This window comes from Passer domesticus, chromosome 10, assembly GCF_036417665.1.
Source record: "Passer domesticus isolate bPasDom1 chromosome 10, bPasDom1.hap1, whole genome shotgun sequence".
Lineage (NCBI taxonomy): Eukaryota > Metazoa > Chordata > Aves > Passeriformes > Passeridae > Passer > Passer domesticus.
In genome coordinates, this window is record NC_087483.1 from 14,882,219 (window position 1) to 14,899,200 (window position 16,982).

Sequence of the window (16,982 nt, forward strand, 5' to 3'; positions counted from 1 at the left end):
ACTGAAGGCTCAAGGAATGAGAAAAGGGAAAGTAGAGTGCCTTCTGCCCCGTGCACAACAGCAATACCTATCCTATGAGGAATCTGGGGACCTGCTCCTTATTTCAATTTATAGTGCCTTTTAGCTCTTCCTCTGTTACCTTTGAAAGAAAAGAAACTAAAGCTCATGATTATCTGTAACAGTGCAAGTCACAAACCCCATCCTTTGAAAACTGACTGTCCTGTTCCTTCCAATGACTCCTTCCCAAAACACTTGGCAAACTGAGTCCCTTCAGACACGATGTGATGGACAGCCCAGGATGGTGAGCAGAGCAGAGGCTCCTGGTCTGAGCCACAGCTGGCCAGGAGCTGTCTGCAGCCCACGTCTGCCCCAGCAGCACAGCTGGGAAGGAGGCGCACACACCCTGACTTAGTTCACTGGCAGAGTAACAAATCACAGACAGTAAAATTTCCCAAAAGAAGCGGAAGTTTAGAAGGGTTTAATGCTGTTTTACTTTATTTCTACCTTATTTCACTCATTTTGCACGATCCTTATTTTACTCTTTGGTTTGGCAAGGAGCTGGTGTGGCCAGCTGCGCTGTGTTCTTTTGGATAGGGACTCGTGATGACAACAGGGATCACCTCTGGGGGAGCCAATCTTTCCAGCATTCCTCTAATGGGCTGCTGCAGAACTGGTATGACTTCTGAGTTCAAAATCACCCTGAGCAATGGCTTGAAATATGGCTTAAAATGGCTTAAATAATGTCACAGAAATTATTTGATCGGACTCATTAAGTAACTGTTGGAGATTACTGAGGAAGCAGAATTAATGAAAATAGGAAGCTGGTTCTTTTATTTGTCATACAAGAGTGAGAAGTAATTTTTTTAACTCTATACAGAAGCATAATATGATGATCTATAAAAAGGGAAACAAAGACAGAATGCAGTCTATTCACAAAACAGCTTTGTATGAAAGACTAAAATGTGAATATTTCAAAAGATTTATTTATTTTCTGGGATAGTATGTAGGCTTCTCATCAGCTTCCCCAAGATTTATTTTCAAATAAACTAAAATATTCCTGATGGAAAACCCAATTTTGGTGAATGAAAATTTTCCTAAGTGACTAAAACACCAGCAATAAAAGTTGTACAACATTCAGCCCCTTGTAATCAGAACACCTGAGGTTTCTTAACCTCTCTGTTTAAGTTATGCTTTCATTGAGGAAACTGTTATGAGCTTGAGAAATCCTTAGAAATTTATTATTCTTTGATCCAGGTCAGCCTGTGTTTTTCTAAGTTTGAATTATACATATACCAAATTTTAAAGCATTCAGAAAGTCAAGAAAATACAAGAACATGCTTCAAGAACAATGATCAAAAATACAAACGAATACCAAAGATGAGAGCCACTGATCATCTTACTCTTATATTTAGCTGTAGAATTGAATACTGTGCTCTTTAGATTTAGGGCATTAAAAATATATTTACATATTCCTGCCAGATTTTTGTAAAATTTTGTTTCATCCAAGACTGGCTGTGTATCCCACTAAGGAGGAACAGCAGATTTGCTTGCAGCAGCACAGATGTATGGAAATGGAAAGATGGAATAAGTGCATTGTGTTATGAATGGGATTGCTCTTCTTTGCCACAAATCCCACTCTGAAGGAAAGGGTAGAGACCTTGAGTAAATCTGCAACTGGGACTTGCTGTGTTCCAGAAGACAGTGTGTACAGAAGTCACTGCATGGGACTGGGACTGATTTGTACAACCCATTTGCAAGTTAAAATCCTCTGCCAGACTTGTTGCTTCATTTAGAACTAAGTCTACAGGATTGCAATGTCAACACAAATCATGAGTTGATATTGAAATAATATTAAAATATATTCATGTATTGCTATCTCAATTACTTAACAAAATCTCCAGGACATTTGCAAACATTTTCTTTTAATAAAAATAACTTTTAAAGTGTAAGAAAACAGGAGGATGCAACAGGAGATGAATGGGGGAACATGACAACTGTTAGAAAATGTTTGCATCAAGAATACGTGACTCATCTAGAGCAGATGTATCTGCACAAATATTGATATATTTTTATCTATATATCATAGGAATTGCCTTGAGGCAAAATTATATAAATCATCATTTATGGAAAACCCTCAAAGGAATTACTTCCTGTTATTTAAAATTCATCTCAAGAGCAAAGAAATGCCATAAGAAAATTGCCCAAGATTTTCTCTCCCGTACGTATGCAAATATTCGTACACTCATTTTTCTCCCTTTACTTGACATTTACTTTGTTCACATCCATGATATGGCCCTTCCTTCTCTGTTGGAGAGGGGGGACATGAAGCCAAACAAGTTAACAGTTTATGTTCCTATCTGTAGTTCTCGCATCTTTTTCCATTTATGATCAGTGTTTATATTCACATGTCAAGCTCAGCACAGTACTAATAATCCTAAATTTTCCAAAACAATTGTTTTGGCTATTCTCTTCCTTTTGGACAAACAGAGAGATTACAAACTCTGGGTGTGAGTCTCCTTTTGCAGAGTTTGGGTCTTTACTACTGAACAATCATGTCCCTAGCTGAGAACCATCCAGAAAAGTCCTGGGAAATAAAAATTCTCAACCTTAGAAGGCAGCCTTACACCCATGAGTGTAAAGAGTTTCCCAGCTTGTTATTATCTTCCCCAAAAACAGCTTTCACTCCAGAGAGTTACTTAATGCAAGTCTTGAAGGCAGCCAACAGGATAACAAAGTACTGTGGGTCCAGGCAGTAAAAAGGAAATTTACCCCAAATCTATCTCATATAATATTGCACACACTCAGAGGCACAACACACCCACCACAGATCCCTTCAAGTGGCTCATAATCCTCATAACACATTGGTTAGGAGAGGCAGACTTTCCAATACTTGATGAATTGGTATTTAAAACACCAATTTTAACACCTGCAAAGGTGTTTAGAACAAAATTTGAATTTCTACTTTAAGATAAATGCAAATTTATGACACAGTAAAAAGCAGCAGTAGTGTCTTCAGAAGCAGTACATGTGGATAAGTATCCAGGATTTAAATCAGATTGCATGCCTATGCAACGTAAAACAACTACAAAACTGTAATGGAAGCACAGTCTGTGTAGATAATGTGGTTTTGCCCCTTCCCTGCCTGCATCTTGTATAAAAATTATCTGATGGGAGTGCCACTGGCAGTGGCTGGGTTCCTCACTAGACAGCTGCTGAGGGAAGGGGAGCATCTTTGTTTGCATCAGACACCCCCATCCAACCCAACACACCCTCAGCACTGGGCAGCACCATCCCTCCAAAGCTGAACATTCATGCAGGACTTCAAAAGGAGGAGAAAATTCCCACCACGCTTCCCTGTCTCCTTTTTCACTCTCTCTCACAGCACATGCAGGCAGAAGTCCCTGGTTAAAAGCATACTGTTAGCATGTGTTTAAAAGTCCTCCAAGAATTGTGATTTTTGGCTCACAGTTTAAAACAAAATGGAGAGCAACTGAAGGGAAACGGGAGATATATTGTGGATTGAAACTGCATCAGACACAATTCACTGCAGGAGGCTGGAGGCCATGCCAAAGCACCAGCAATGGAACAGAGAAATTTTTAGCGCGAGCTGTTACAAAATACCCTTAAAAAAAAAAAAGACCTGAAAGTGAAAAGGTAGAGAACTGATGTAAAAACCTGATTCACCAAGGGCACAGGCTCAGAAGCAGCAGTGTTTGGTTTATATTCCCACCACTTGTTGCTCACAAAGAGTGGGGAACATACCAACACAGTGACTGATAACTGCGCTCATAAAAAGGAATCCTGGATGTTGTTAAGCAATTGCTTTAGCAGAATGTCTGACCAAAAGGCTTACAGCTGCCAATGTTCCTTTTTCACTTGCAGGTTGGTCTCTGCAATGCCAGACATTCAGTTCCTGCTCTGAGCAGCATTTTTGTTTCCTCTGGGTCTTGTGGAGCTCCTGTGATTGACCAACTCACTCTGCAGCCATGCCTCCTCATCTTTTGGCATCTCAGACACCCACAGGTCAGTGGATTCTGGAATATTCTTTGAGACAAGTTGTTGTTGGTTTTCTATCCTACAGCAGCCTTTTTTCTGGATGGTGGGGATTACAGCATTCCTGACCTCCCTTTTAGGGTCTGTGAAGTGGGACATACCCTAAAAGAGTGGTACTGTAGGCAAGGAGTAAATTGTATAGCAGCTACTGCAGCCCTCCCATAATATTTTCCATCAGCACTTCACCAAAATTCCCTGGTATCTTTGGTGAGATAGAACAATGAGCCCTGTGGTGTTTCAGAGACCTTCTAGGATATTTTCCCAGGAAAGGTAGATCTCCACTGTGTCAGTTCTGCATGGCCTGGTTCTTCATACTGAGGAGGGCCATAGAGGTGCCATTCTCCCCTTTGGTAACATTTTATTTTTCTGAGATCATGTCAAAGTTACTTGGAAATACAGTTGTATATTAGAAAAAAGAAATGCCATCACCTCTATTTATTTCCCCTTTGGTACAGAAAAGGAAAGACATTAACATTTCAAAAAGAAGTCACTGGCTCTGAGCAGCGCTTCCCATCTGATAACAAAAAACTGTGTTTGTTAATCAATAAGTCCAAGACTGATAAATGGTCAATTGGGAATTAACTTTTTCAGATAGAAGAAGCTGGTGCCAAACTAAAGGCTTTTGAGTTTCCTTATCATTAGAATGAGAGTTGCTATTTTTCTTGCAACCTTTATCATTATACTAGGCAGATCAAGATAGCCTGAACTCCATAGAACTTAAAATCCAAGCCCAAATCCAAATATCACAGCTTCTGCCTGTCTCTGTTTCTTGTGAGTTTGAAGTCATCAACGTTTGAGATAATTTTTCATGGCAGAACCCAAGTGTAGTATCAGAGCTGGCCTTTGCAGGAGAGCAGAACAGATCTGACTGGAGCCAGTAGAGACTGGCAGAAATGCTAAGGAGAATCTGTCACAGCTCAGCATCTGCTGGGACAGATAAAGCAAACCCAACTTGCATGAAAACGTGGGGAGGGAGCGAGGAAGATGTAAGAAAAGGATTAAAAACTAAGCAGAAGTATATTTATACATATAAGAATAATGCTGGTGTGTGCAACACATATATGAAAGCTAACAATACTCTGTTTAATCATTTTGTTAAACGACTTGGGGAGGTCAACTCAGGTCACAGAGCAGAGATATTGTGAGCACATAATGGAGAAGAAATCTCATAGGAAAGGGAAACGAGAAAGTCAAGTGAATAGAGGGCATTTAACTTTTTGGAGAGGAATTCTTAAAAGAGATGGATAAGATAAGAAAACTAATGCAACCTGACTTCTTCATTTCTTATTAATGTGGAGCAAAAAGTGTAATGAGGATATGTGAAAGATTACAACAAACATATTGCAGGGGCACCTAGGAGAGGGAGAAAATCCCTGAATCACTTGCCAAGTAGATAAGGAAGCTTTGATATAAAAATAGCAATGACTATCAGCTACAGATTCTTAGTACCTTTGTTCCTTTACCAAAGAAAAGTCCATCAAGTGAGAGCTGGTATTTCTATTTTCATGTCTGATAACAGATCTACCTCAAAATGAGACCTCAGGCACTGGGGCACAGCTCACTGTACAGGATTTTTCCAGCACTCCCAGCCTTTATTTTAATACCCTGCACTTTAACAGCTGCAGAGCAAAATAAAAGCCTATCAAATGGAAAGTTAAAAACAAAAACCTCAGGTCAAAAACTCTGATTTTGGCAGTGTACTTCAGCAGTGGCCACATGCCAAAAGGAGTAATCCTGGGATGCTGTGCCCTGTGCTGAGGTGGCACTGCCTGGCAGGAGCAGAGGGCAGAGCAGGACTGCTCTGCTTCTGACAGCCTGGGACACCCAGGGCTTCATCCCAGCTGACAGGGAAGCCCAGCAGAGACCAAGAGAGAAAGTGCCAGCAGACAGAGGAGAAAAGCTCTTGGAGGTTTTTCCAGCAGCAGCAATCTCCTCTGGACTGTCCCAGGGCACTAATCTGACCTCATTTTCCCCATATTTAGCTGTGCCAGCCTGTCCCCTCCAGAAATCTCCATGGCTGATCAAGAGGATGTAGGGCAGGGTGCTCCAGCAGCCTTGTGGTGTCTCTGGCCTCTCTGATAGCCCACACTGCAGAATTTAATCTTCCCCATTGTGCTGTCCTGTCAAAATGAGAGGGAGTCGTGTGGAACTGCTCTGCAGCCATGTTACCCTTGTAAAAAATCAAGAAGCTTCTTCTGGGTTTAACACAACAGTGCTGAGCCTTAAGACCCTTAGTATGGTATTAACACTTCCATTATGCATTTTCAGAACTTTCACTGTAATAAAACAACATGTTCCCCAGAGCACAAGACGACAGTTTTTAAGCCAAATAGAATTAATGAGGCTGAGTGATGTTTGCATCTTTCAATATTCTCAGTCCTGTGAACAGATATGTTTATGTTCAGCAATCTGAATACTAGAGAAAACATTCATTTTTACCATATCATTTCAGCTGAGCTTGAGTTAAAGACTAAAAAATTTAGTGCTCTGCTTTATTATAACTAATATTACAGCTGGAAAAGAACTTTAGTTTCGTGTTCGCAGCTTCTTCAATTTTTTCACTTTTAAACACATATACATGTGCTAGCATATTTCACAGGCCTTTTGATGTTTTATTATCTCTGTATGTGGGTGGCTTGTTTCCAGCTATAGTTTGAAGTGCAAATTTCCCTCTCAGTTTTCCTATGTGAAGGTTAAAAATACAGTCATTAAATATCTGCCACATGTTTTCTTTCCTGGGTTTCTGAAGCAGAAATCTAAAACCAGGTACTTCTCTACAAATATTTGTATTATTTTTTAAAAATGCTCCAACAAATAATTTTATAATAAGCTGTTAAATAAACATAAAAAGATTCAAGGCCCACTGTCCCTAGATATTTCTCCATATCCCTGAAGAGTTAACTGTAATGTCTGCCCTGATAAAAATCTCTTGGGACCAACAAGCATAGCAGCAAAAGGAATCACAACGGGTTGGAGATTAACTCAGCATCTGCTGTTTGCAGCCCACTGTGTGCTTCTGGGGCTTTGCATCTTATTGTGACTCATATGGAAATGAGGAGATGGATCCCAAACAGAGCTTTGCTTTCAAAATCAGACATAAAATCATCTGTTTCTTAAATGAGCATTTCCCTCTGACATACTGAAAATGAACATGAAAGTGTTAGCTGTGAGTTATTCTTCATTTTTTATTCAGTGTTCTTGCAAAGCAGGACAGCATTTTCCCAGCTCTGTTGGTCCATTGGTCAATGGCAGAAGCCAAACACTATAACGTGGCTCCTTGGAATTTTGCTGTCTAGGGGACTTTTTAAATCATATCAGCTGTGCTGTACATGGCAGTGAAGAAAGGAGGAGTGAGCAGGTTAAGTATTTTGTTCTCTATGTCTGAAAAACAGGAGTGTTTTCTATGGAAATAAATGTTTAAAAGTAATCCCAGCGCCTTCAACCTTTAAGTGCTGTCAAAGATTAAAAAGGGTCAAAGGGAGCTCGCTGACTTTTGAAATTAGCACTTTTTCAAAAGACAAAAAGTTGCATAAGGGTCTTTTCAGCAAGCAGGTGTGAGCAGGGTGGTGCTGCCCCTGGGCCAGCCGGGCTGAACCAGCTCGGGGCAGCCTGGCAAACATTGTTGCTGTTGCAGGGCAGCAGTCAGTGATCACTTCTGCCTAGCAAAGGGCAGCAGGGAGAAAAGTGGGCTTTGCTCAGTCAGATTTTCTCCCTGTAACAATCTTGAGGCACTCTGTGCCCTTTATTACTGCAGTAGCCTTGTGAAGGAGTTGTGCCTCTCATTGAAACAGTCAGACATTGAAAGAAAACAACTAAAAGGTAGATTTTTATTCTCAATTTCTTTAACTTCACAACTATGAAGGTGATCCCTTTTAAGTTTCATGAGAACAGACAGAAATGTGATTTTCAGGTTGTAAATGCTCCTTTTAGAACAGAGCAGCAGCTGCAGCTGCAGAGGGGTGGTTCTGTGACCTGACCCAGCACTCCTGATGTGCTGCTCCGTCTCCAGGAGGTGGCTGCTCTGCTGCCGCCAAGCATAGGCAAAATAGGTGCAACAATGATGATGATAAGGTGGGACTTTTTAAATCCATGCTGGCCAGTGGTGATAGGAGTCTTAATCCAGCAAATGCTAGGATGACAGAAGTGAATTCAAGCTGAAGATTGGTCTTTCCTCTACACCTTTGGATTCTTTTTGCTTTGTTAAGATTCTTAGCACTTTCCCCACAGACAGACTTTCTTTGGGAGTTTTGTGACTGCTTTTCCTTTCCTTACCTGCGACTTTCAATATCCTTTAGCCACTGTTCTGTAGCTAATTTATTGCCACCTTCTTCCTCTTTCCCTTCTCTAGCCTCTCTTTCAGCATGATGTGAACTGTGCATTTCCAGCTAGGCCAAACTGTAAGAGTGTGTCTTTTCATTTGTGGGAGATATGAAATATTAAAACAAACATTTCCCTGCTTCACTCTCAGTAAGAGCTTAAAGGAGCTATTACAGGGATTATTTTTCCTCTACTTACTGGAAAACAAAGATAAAAATGTAGCTTTCAAGTAGGTCATTTAATCTTGGAACATTTAATTGTGAGGTTGCCAGCCATGATTTGATTTCTCATCTTCTATTATTCCAAGGTTACAAACCTTCCAATTCATTTATATTTATAAACAATGTTCCCACTATATTACATGCATGGATTATTAGGAACACCTCCCAGTGGAGTACTGTCAACTTTTTGTACATAATTAATTAGAAGCCTCAAAGCTACCTTTTATCAAACTTTCACAGAGGTTTAGCATATCAGAAATCTCAAAATGAAAAAACTCTGTTTAGACCAAAGGGCTATCCAGCTTACTCAAGTAAGGAAATACTTTATATTTCATGGCATTTTTTTTAAAAAATTAAAAATAATTAAAGCCAAAGTGGAAATCACCTAGGGAAGAATGTGGCTGCCGTGATAACAGAATTGTATTTCACAGTAAAGGGAGCCAAACCCTGGCTCCAATTAACAGTCCAGTTCTGATAAAATAAGTCAAAGGAGAAAACAGCCTGACCAAAAGGATGATCCTGCCTGCAAAAGAATCGAGATGGGAGTAAGAACTGACCCCTAACAGTTAAACTGCTTATAAATCTTCCACAAGGTGGGAAAAGACAGCAAATGCAGCACTCTGCCTACTTGCATGGCTTCTGATTTTTACAGTAGCTCCTCAGAAGCAAATTGAGCCTTTCAGCTTCAAATTATCTTGCAAAACTTTGGCTGAGAGGCCAGGCCAACCTCACACAGGCCCCATGCCCATGGGAGCTCACACATTATCATCCTCATTTGGTACTTGCCACATGCAGCACATGAGAGCAGGTCTGGGATAGCTCTGCAGCACCTGGGGTGAGCTGGCTAGGAGCAGAAACACTCATTTTCCCTTGCATGCCCATTTCCTTGCCATCCTAACACATTCTGGATCACTAACTGCGAGCTCCCTGCCAGGGGAAGTGCCATGGTGAACGTGATTTATAGGCAGCAAACACCCCTTTGATTGGGACATCACCAGCGTGTAAAAATCAAATGCAAATGTTGCAGATTTCTCAAGAGCCAGTACTAATTAGCATTTTACTGGGAATTTTGGGGCAGAACTTGCCACCTGTAAGAGCAGTTATTACTTTGCATAGATTTTGCTATGAAAGATAAAATATCTGTAGAACTTAAAGACTTATCCCTCTTCTTTCCCTTACCACAAATTACCCTGGGAACCAAGGTGGCATTGCAACAGGGGATACTGCTCATGGTTTCACAAATTAGTGGCCTGGGCCCTGTCACAGAGCTGGATTATCTGGAACACAACCAATGGTTACATTCCTACCATTCATTCTGATGCCCAGGAGATAACATGAACTCTGTATGTGAGACAAGCAAATCTTTCAACCACACTAAAAGATCATAATTATATAATATAATTTTTAACAGCAGATTGAAACCACTTCCCAGGATCAACAGCTTTGTGTTTTTCAAATGCTATATAAAGCAGCAAGACTAAGAGCTGAGTTTTCCTTCTCCTGATAGGTCACTGTTGATGCAGCAGCCCTGGAACTGAACAGACAGTTTCTCTCTAGAGAAAATCATATATTTAGTGTCCCAAATGGTAGGTTAGATGTCAGATTTAATTTGAAACCTGAGATGTTGTAATTCCAGAGAAACTGTTGGTAAAATGTTTGTGTTTAAACAAAAGGACATTGGTTTAATTGAGTTCTCTCATTCTTCTTGGTATTAATTATATTTAATGAGTAACGATTCCTAAAAAAAATTAATTAATTAAGAAGTAAAAGACTAGCAGGCTGAAGAGAAAGTTCCCTGTGGTACTAAAAGACAGTAAAATTCCAAGATTCTGTTGATAAAATCTTTATTCTTATCTGTGCTCTTAACACTGCCCAGGTACTATTACACTGTCTACAACAAAGAAAATTTCCTCTTCCCAGGGACTGAAACTGGAATTTTGATTTGATAAGATAGGAATGCAAACAACACACCTTGCAGCATTCTGAATAATTTACTACGTTAACCTTGAATAGACTGATGCATTTTATATTGCATTTATCCTAACATGTACCTCTGCATCTCTTCTACACACAATAGCCAAAATCCACGTGACAGTTCTAACAGAAATATCTTGGCCAGCTTAGAATCTTATACTTGTTTTACATCAGTGAATCAGCTCACCATATTTTATGCATTCTCATTGTACATTTCTACAGCTAGGGTCTTCATCCTGGGCTAATTTATATTCAGTGGAGATCTAGTAATCAATTCTAGAACACAGGCTAAAATCCTTTAAATGTTAGTGATCCCCTTCTATCAAAGCAGTGAAAATTTTTTATCTGTGTAAGTAGCAGAAGTAGCTAGAAAAGGCTTGGACATTGACAACTTCCTTAATAATTTTCATAAAACATTGAGATTGTCTGAACTGCAGTTAAAAAAAAAAAAAAAGCACTGATCACCACTTCAAGGCTTCTAGTTGAAAGGAGAGGACATTGCTGTCTTTCTTTGTCCTGTGTAATGACTTGCAGAAATTCTGTAAACCCATTTTCTTTAAGAAAAAAAAATCATTGCCATTAGGGTCTTTTGGGACACCTCCTATAAATAGTTAAAATTGCCCTGCTTTACTCAGTTTAATTATTTATTTGGAGAATAATTACTTTAGATGTCAGTTCCATTATCATGGAAGTTGTAAAGTATCCTGAAACTGAAACAAATACTGTCTTCTTGAGATCAGTAACCTTAGCATTACAGACACTATTTTAATTGTTGTTTCATTGCAGAACCCATCTAGAATATGAATGAAGGTGACTCTCAGACTGTCCTAAGATTTATTTTAGAAGAGTTAACAAAACCTACTGATAACAAGAGGTAAAGGATTTCCCATTGAAGATGCTTGTTTGTGCCTTTCAAAGTCTTGTAGAAAATAATGTATGCTTCAGCACCAGTGGAATAGGTAAAAGAAATAGCGTTAATGGGAAGTCAGCATAAAATGTGAATTTTATCATAGAATATTGTTATTGAGGCTAGAATCAATGAGTTTGAATTAATTTCTTTCTTTTGAAACCTAATGCTCTCATACACATGTGTGCAAAGTAGGTGCCTGCCAAAACCAACACTGAAAATGCTCCTATTCATTAAAGAAAGGCAAATTTATTTATTCAATTTATTATATACTCAATTGATTTCCTAAGGGTTTGCACACAACTGCCCAGTTCTGTGAAACATCAACCTTGCCCACCTCCCAGAAGGACACCAAAGTTTTCACTAAACATATTGTTGCTGTTAGGGACTTTCACAACATTCATCTCCTGTCACTGAACAGGAGAAAATGTGGACTGGGCCACACTGTCCAAACCAGCAGCCCATCTCCAGCAGCAGCTGAAGGCAGATGGCCAGGGGGTAAATGAGGACCATGGCACAAAGTCTGACATTTTCCCTCTCAGTCCCTCAGCTCCCAACCATCCACAGCCCAGGGGTTGCTGGAGCTGGGTGCACTCTTTGCTCTCAATCATGTCCACTGGACATCCCACAATGTGCTGAGTCTCCCCCTCCAACCAAGGAAACGTTCACCTTTGTCTTTTAGCCCAAGACCCATCCTCTCCAGCCTCTCCAGTAACTGTGTTCTGTCCTGGCAGATTTTGCAGCTGTGCCTAATTAACCATTACAGTCTTCATTTCTAATTCTGTGCCACTCTTCCTTGTCACATCCTCCTCCATGCACAGCATATTTGCACTCACAAATTTATGCTTTGTTATTCAGTGTTGTCTGGATTTGTATTTTGGTGCTTATGAACTTGGAGCGACTCTTTATTCCTGGAATACTAATGCAGAATTGCTGAATTGAAAGTGTCCAGGCATAAAACTGGTTTGTTCCATAGGCTAAAGACAGGTCTTTCCCTTTACCCAGAAAATCAACATTGTCACCATCTCAATATTATTCCTCAAAAGATCCTTCCATACCACAGAGATTAAGAAGGATACCTTTAGGTACAAACTGAGGGGTTTTTTTCTTAGTCAGCAAAGATTCTACTATCTGCCCTTACTTACATAAGGTTCACTTCCACACCTACCTTGAGTATCTTTAGCTCAGTTTGGCAGATTAAAACATTTATGGCCAAGTTTTGTGCTATTTCTGTCAGAAGTCAACTTTCTAATTTCTCAACACATAAAATGTTGTTTTTCCAACCATCTTTCAAGACTTACTATATTTGATTTGAAATATTCTCTACTCATTTACTATATGCCATCTTTCTTATTGCAACCACAATACCATCTGTGCTGAGATTTGTTACATGAGGTTTTAGCTTTGGATATCAACTATTTCTATAAAATATCACTTGAAATCAATTAGTCACTTTGGACATAAAGATAAACTAAACAAACAGTTCCATCTATCTTTCTATGCTTTTTTTTCCCTTTAGCTTTATGGTATTTTGAGAAGCACCAGATTTGCTTGATGAATGGTTGCCTATTTAATGATAAAAGATAAAAATTCTGCAACAGCAGTTGGGTGAAAAAATACAGGGGGAAAATAGATGGCTCTTATCATCATCATCATCCCAAATGAAGGAAAATGTCCTTCAGGCTGGACTAGTGACTAAGAGTCAGCTCTGCATCTGTCTGTGAGGGTGCTGTCAGCCACGGGATGATGACTGAAGGGGATCCCATCCCACTCAGGGGGCAGGCCCAGGTCCCAGCCAGGAGAAACTCCTGGGGCAGGGATGAGAACACAAAGTTACAGACACAACTGAGACAAGGGGGGGAATTGGGAGGGTAGCTCAGGGTCTGCATTTTTATGCAGGCAGGAACACAAATTACAGAGGCCAATGACAAGCCTTTTCCTTAAATCATGTTACAGGTTGTCTTTTCACTCTGCTGCCAAACTAAATGTTCAAAAATGATAAATCAGGACCCCAAGCATGACAAGTGCTTCAAAAAGCAGCAAGTTAAAAGTATTGGCCATCTTTGACCCTGAACACCATCACAATAAGGTTTCTGAGGCCCTCAGGAACATCAGCATTACATGTCTGAGCTCCTGTAGTGGCAACAGCTACAGATTTCACTGGAATTCCTTTGGGCTTATTTCCACACTCATATTATTAGACATCTCCACAAAGTGGGCCTTTAATATCACACAATGCCTTGACACCAGACTCCCAGGGACCCCAGTGACATTAGACAGCCATTCTAGGGCCTGTGGGCTTCTCTGACCTTCATTGGGCCACAAAATTAGCCAAGGAATGCTCCTCCCTCTGCTCCTGCCAAAAACCTCTCCATGAACTCCCTGTCAGTATTTACTCTGGCTTGGATACTGCCTGTGTGTGAAATGGGAGTTCCACCTGCGTCCTCACAACCAGATTAATCTCATTTTAGCACAGATAGCTGTGCTAGGAAGGGAGCTCCAACCTGCCAAGTCCTGGCCACTGTGCAGAGCAGACATTGTGACTGCAGAGGAAGCTGAGCCAGGGAAGAGGTCTGGTTGGAAATGTGACCTGACACAAAATTCCCAGATCCTTTAGAGCAGTGGCTCCGTGAGGTGGCTCCCTGAACAATCCTTCAGCCATTAATGCCAGCACAAAGGAGAGCCCAGGGACACAGAGACTTCCCTTTAGTCTGCGCTTAGATGCAGTTAAATTGCAGTCATGGAAACAAACATAAATTCCCTGAGGTCATTTGACGGTCCTGCAAGTTTTTCTGCCATGGTTAGAGCTCAAGCTGTTTTTAAAGAGACCACAAATATAGAATGAGGAAATATGGATATTATACTTTTTCTTTCATGTGTTTTCAGTTAGATCTTCAGATTGCAAAACCTTCAGGGCAGGGCTCACCCATCTTCCTGTATCTTCAGAAAGAGCCTTACTTGGCCCTTCAAATAAACACACTGGGTAACATGAAAACCAGAGAGGATGGTGTTGCTGTCATCTCTGGCAGAAGTCCAAATAAAGTTTGCTCTCTTATCTTAATGAATAACTGCATTTTGCACAAATGAGAGCTAGAAATGGCCCTTCTTAACCCATGGACAATTATACAAAATGAACCAAAACCACACCTATTAACAATCATGAAGGATCCTTCCTGACTAAATCAGCTTAATCTCACTGTCCCCTGAAAGAAAGTTTGTGTAGCCTGCAGGTCACCTCCATGCTAGTTTTTCTTCTTTCTCCCTGAGTACATGCAGTTTAGACCACTGATATGAACTTTACAGGGTCACAGATTTTGGGGCATACCACTAAAAATGAAGGATTTGGGAAGTAAAAGAACAAGCTGTTGGAGTATAATAGTTTACATTCAGCCATTAATTCTCAAAAATCACAAACAAAGCACACTCTGTGGGCCAGCTTTTACTAAATGCCAGGAAAACAAAGATGTTGTTTTAAGCAACTTGGTGCATGCAATGAAACAGAACCTAACCTTAAAGGGGTTTGGGGTTGTTTTTTTCCTGAAATCTGACAGATATTGAGAAAGAGTTTTAGTGAGAATGCCTCAATCTGGGGTTTTCCCAGTACATTTTTTGTAAGCCACGAAGTATGAATGAAAGGAAATTGTAGCCTCAGCTGTGTCCCCCTTGGTCATCCCAAAGTCCCCAGGCAGGGCCACAATGGGTGTGCTCACAGGGTGCTCAAAGGGGGCTCACAGCCATGGTGCACCACAGCTGTCCACAGGTACATCAGGTACACCTTTTCTTTAGGCATGGACCTGGATTTGTGCTTCAGGACCAAAGCAAATCAGCAGAGGCCTCTGGGTGTCAGTGAAATGATAACCACATTATCACCAAGACCATGTTTGTTCTTTTTTGCCATATACCTTACATAAATGAAAGTTAAATCTTCTTATAGACCCTCAAACCATAGGCCTTCATTTGAGATTAACACAACGTCATATTTTGAAAAATAATTCAATAATTTAAGAGTAATTCAATGGTTAGAAGTAGCTTAGTAGATATTTTTCTTGAGAAACCTCACCAAGTGGCATCTACTCACAAAAGCAGCACAAGGCAATGTAACCACATCTTTAATTTGCTGCTACTACTGAATAGGTTGGCTTGTCCTGTGCTTTTATTTTACAGTAGCTTTGATTACACTTTTCTCTATAAAGTCTGCATCTGACAGCGTGGAACACATTTATCTGAAGTATGGAAAGAAATAACAGTAATAGGATCTCCGCTTGTATGTGAGAGACTGGATGAGAACATAACAAATTCACCTGTGCCATTACCTCTCTGAAGAAAAAGTCAGAATTTGAGCTGCAGTGACCTTGTGGTCACAAAGATCACAAATTGCAAGACAGAAGGTGTGGAAAGGATAGGGCTGCAGTTAGACAGGTGTACATTGTTACAATACATCCTGCAGTTGTATATCCAAAACTAGTTCTCTTAAGACAGAAATCAGGCTTCCTCTCATGTCGTTCAATAGTATACAAAATACAGCTGACAATAATTCACACAGTTGTTCAGCGGCAGTAAGGGAAGTATCACTTCATTTAAAGACCTAGACCCCAGGAAGAAAATGCAGGAAGTGCCAAAAATACAGACATTACCAACTTGCCCAGATGAATTTGGCACAGCCCTTCACAAAATACAAGAAAAGTCTTTTTTAAGGGAGTTGCAGCTGAAGCCAAACAGAATTTAGTAATATTGACAGGAATGTTATGGTAAAGTAAGGATTTTCCTTGAATTTGAATTTTGATTTTCCTTGATAGTTAGGAAAACCAAAGTTCTAGCATATGTAGAGAAATATGCTTTGTGAACTAAACTAATAGAAATGTTCCTATTTAACAAATTAGTAATACATCCAGTGCTGTTTGCTTTTGTCATTATAAACCAAGTTACATCCTGTCTGGACTGAGCTGTGTGACTACTAAGAGAGATCCCTGTCTTGTAGGGATTCCTAAGCTCCAAAAGAGATCACCATCACATTAGGTTCTTTCCAGGCTGCAAAGGCACAGATGTTTCCCCACAGTTTTGAAACTCACGGCTCAGACCTCCAGCTATGGAATACCACATAGTAATCAACACCACCAGAACTAAAAAAATATATAACTCTGCTCTGAGCACCAGAATCTGTGCTGCTCTTCACATCTAACTTTTCATGCCACCTTGTTAAGGACTGTGTGAGTCTATAATGTAATTTAGAAGAGCTTTTCTGTTCATAAAGCTGTGGCATCTCTTGAGGAGTTAATATTTGTTCTGAGGATCAACAGGCGCTATAACTGAAATTAAAGATGACTTTTTCATCTAAAAAATCCTTTCTAAGCCTCATTGACTTAGTGCCCTATTCACAGTCTAGAGTTTGGAGCTAAAACAGAGAACACAGAGCCATGGTGCTGCTGACAGAAAAAGACAGTTATTGGAGGGTTTTATCCCATTTGATCCTACTCACAGTATATCTCAATTTCACACCATGTTTTAATCAA

At 40.1% G+C, this 16,982-nt stretch overlaps 1 protein-coding gene across 2 annotated transcripts in view; it reads left to right on the top strand.

Moving 5' to 3' along the window:
* LOC135308667 (uncharacterized) overlaps window positions 1-16,982 on the top strand; it is a 126,825-nt gene that overhangs the window by 34,605 nt on the left and 75,238 nt on the right. For both annotated transcript variants that reach the window (XR_010369055.1, XR_010369054.1), the window contains exon 4: window positions 3,883-4,023. The gene's annotated coding sequence lies outside the window, so the exon portion shown is untranslated. The remainder of the gene's footprint in view (window positions 1-3,882; window positions 4,024-16,982) is intronic.